This window comes from Galeopterus variegatus, unplaced genomic scaffold (genome assembly GCF_000696425.1).
Source record: "Galeopterus variegatus unplaced genomic scaffold, G_variegatus-3.0.2 Scaffold11338, whole genome shotgun sequence".
Classification (NCBI taxonomy): Eukaryota; Metazoa; Chordata; class Mammalia; order Dermoptera; family Cynocephalidae; genus Galeopterus; species Galeopterus variegatus.
Window position 1 is genome coordinate 41,587 of NW_007737449.1, and position 3,240 is coordinate 44,826.

Sequence of the window (3,240 nt, forward strand, 5' to 3'; positions counted from 1 at the left end):
GATTTCAGACATGTGGAATCATTAAAGCTAATTTCTGGCACCAAAAAGAACACTGTGTTTTAAGATGAGAATAATGCTTCAAAACCAAAGGCGGAAGCAGGAAAGAACTCAGCACAAGGAAAGGAACAGATGGTGGCTGGGCTAGACAACCCAATGTTCATTCATTTCCAGCCAGGGTCAGCTTCATGAGCATGCCACCTGTGCAGTCTCACTGGGGCCTCCGTGCATGGGGTTTAATGCTTGTGGCTGTCATCTGGAAATTCTTCATTTTATCATTGGATCTGAGTTTTAAAAATGAAGGCCAATGAGACAATGGGGCATCTACTGGTGGTGTGGAGCCTTAGCCCACAGGAGGGCCCATCTCCTGCCACTTCCCTGGGGTGGATTCTCAGCCACCCTCTTTCCCATCCCTGGTGCCTGAGGTCATGCCCAGCCTCCCCTTCCTGATTGGAATGTTCGCATGTGAATTGCTGTCCAGGATCAATAGACTCCGACTCCTGGGAGAGTTTGAGGCTGCTGCTGGCTTAGAGGTGCCCCTGCACTCTGCCATCTCAGCCATAGGGATTGGCGGGTGGCTGAGCATGCCTGGAGCCTGGAGGCTAATGTGTCCCATTTCCATGGGGTCCCTGGGGTGGTGGGGGTGAGATTGGTGTTGTTCAGGAAGCATTGGGTGCGGGGCTCCAGTCCTTGAGTTCACTGTCAGGTTTGTTCATATAGAGCAGGATCGCAGTGAGGAGGCAAATGATGAAGACCACGACCAGCACTGGCAGGATCACCCAGATAAGCCCCTTTTTACCGTCCATGATGGGTAGGTGATCTGGGTTATCCAGCTGAAAGGGGTCTGGGAAGGGAGTGGCTGCAACTGTAGGGAATGTAGGCTTGCTCTTCTGCAGTACAGCAAGCACAAAGAGAACATATGGCAGGGGGTGAGGGGTGGGGAGGGTGTGGTGGTGTTTAGGGGCTGACCCGGCCTGTGAGCTCACACATGGAGGTCATAGGCTGCATCAGGCTTGGGCTGGGGGGTTGGGAGGTGGGTTGTCTGTAGGGGCAGGAGCCCTGGCACGTGTGAGCTCACACTATGAGGTCGTCAACTATGTCGGGCTTGAGGCCCTGCAGCGTGAGCATGTTCTTGGCCCCTGGCTCAGCTGCCACCTGCAGCCTGGTCTCTCCGGCGGGGCCCAGGGCTCCGGCCTCCCTCATGGCCACTGTGTACTTGACAATGGCGCCCTTGCACTTGGTGGGCACAAGTGGCAGCCAGAGGGGCAGGATAGCGCCAGTTGAGGCGTTGCTTGCCACCTCCAGGATCTGCCGGTGGCTGCGGAGGTGTGGTGTCCTCGGGGATGCTCAGGACCTTGGCCACCTCCTCGCACAGGCGGCCGCGGGAGCCTGTAAACAAGCTTGGCCCCGTTGTGCAGGCCCGCCGCTGTGTAGTGGTCCTCGGAGGGCGACAACTCCAGCGTGGCCAGGGGTGTCTAGTCCTCCTGGTCCAGCTGCAGGCGGTAGCGCAGCACCCGGTCCTCAGCGGTGCCGGCCGGTGGCTCTGTGCCAGCAGGCTGCACTCAGGAGGCTGCTGCACCGACAGGGTGGGGCGGCCCAGCACTGCTCCCTCGGTCACTGCCACCTTGGGTTTGCCGCAAGGGCCATCGCCTCTCATGGTGTAGGCCTCTGCTGTGATGGACTACACTGGCTCGGGCTGCAGGTCTGGGATGATCGTCTCCTAGGCCCCGCCGGCATGATGTCCTCGATGCGTAGCGGGCCCGTGGGCCCCGGCACGCTCCATGCGCACGTAGTGGACCCGGGCAGCGGGTGTGGCCTGGCTGCGGCCGGGCGCGGGGGCGTCGCTGCACATGGTGCCTGCGCTTTCCCGGCGGCGCGCTGCCCACACCGTCCTGGTGCGGATGAGCGCCGGCGAGCTCCGGGGTTCTGTTCCCACCTCTATGTGAGCGATAGCTGTGATGCGGTGCTCGGGTCCATTTCTCCAGCGCCTCCAGCAGGATCGGAGTGGTGCTGGGGATGCTGCTCACCCCCTTCGGTTCCGGGTCCTCCTAGCCCAGCGGTGGGTAGTGGGCGGTCGTGGACGCCGTGGCACGCCAGGGCCCAGCTGTGCGTTTCCGGCGGCGGCAGGCGGTTACTGAACAAAACATCCCCGGAGCGCGCGCTCACGGTTCGGACTGTGCTTTTGGCCGCCGCGCCATTCAGGTGAAGACTCCCAGACCCTGCTGCGAGCAGGCCGCCAGCAGGAAGGCACGATCGGTGTCGGGCTTGAGGTCGCCCACCACAAAGTTGGTCGTAGGTTGTAAGGCCTCCCCACCTCTCTGCCGTGGCCGCCTTCCCAGAAGAGGAGCTCGTAGTCGTTCTCCTGCCGCGGGGGTGAGGGTGGGGGCTCCATGAGAGATGCTCGTCTCCCACTTGGCTCGGCCTGCAGGTTCACGGGCTGGCCGGGCCCTCCCTGCTGCATCTTGCCTTGGATGGGGTCCCCCCAGGCCCGTCGCCCATGGAGGTGAAGGCCAGCACACGCGCGGTGTAGATCTCGTCCTCCAGCGGGCTGCCACACTGTTGTCCATGTTGTGCTTCTGCCAATTGCCACGGGGTGCTCGGGCTCCGTGGCCTAGTAGAGGGTCAAGCTGGTGGGCTCCACCAGCCTCTCCCACTGGACGGTCATGACAGTGGCGCTCAGCATGACAGCTTGCACATTCCGGGGAGCGCTGGCTGGTACCTGCTCGCCTGTGCAAATGACCACCGACTGGGCTGGCCGATGGAGTTGACGCCGACACCCAGACCTCGTACTCGGAGTTGGGGCTCAGACATCAACCATGTAGCGCAAGGTGCTCATGTCCTCCTTAATGTGATGTGGCTCATCCTAGCTCTTAGATTTATATTCGATCACATAATAGGACATAGGGTCCGGACTGCCCAAGTCCCACGTGATGGTGATGCTGGTGGCTGTGTTCTCTGTCACCACGGGAGTCCTAGGGGCTTTGGGGAGAGATTTAACCTTGATCTGGGCCACTGTCTCGATGACTGGACATGGCCGCATACATGGAATAATGAGGCACATGATTTCAAAGGTGAAAACACTGGAATGCTGATCTGGTCCTTGGGTTCTTTAATAAGACTGGGGGACTCTTCTCCTGTGCGGCCTCTGACCAACAGGGCCACGGGAGACCTATGGTACCAACAACAGAGGCCATGCCAGGGCCCCAGGTGGGCACCATGCTTGGTAGCGACCTCCAACCTCAA

General features: G+C 60.5%; 1 pseudogene; it reads right to left on the reverse strand.

Moving 5' to 3' along the window:
- Nucleotides 1–272: 272 nt before the first annotated feature.
- LOC103610583 lies at nucleotides 273–3,037 on the reverse strand (annotated as a pseudogene).
- Nucleotides 3,038–3,240: the final 203 nt, after the last annotated feature.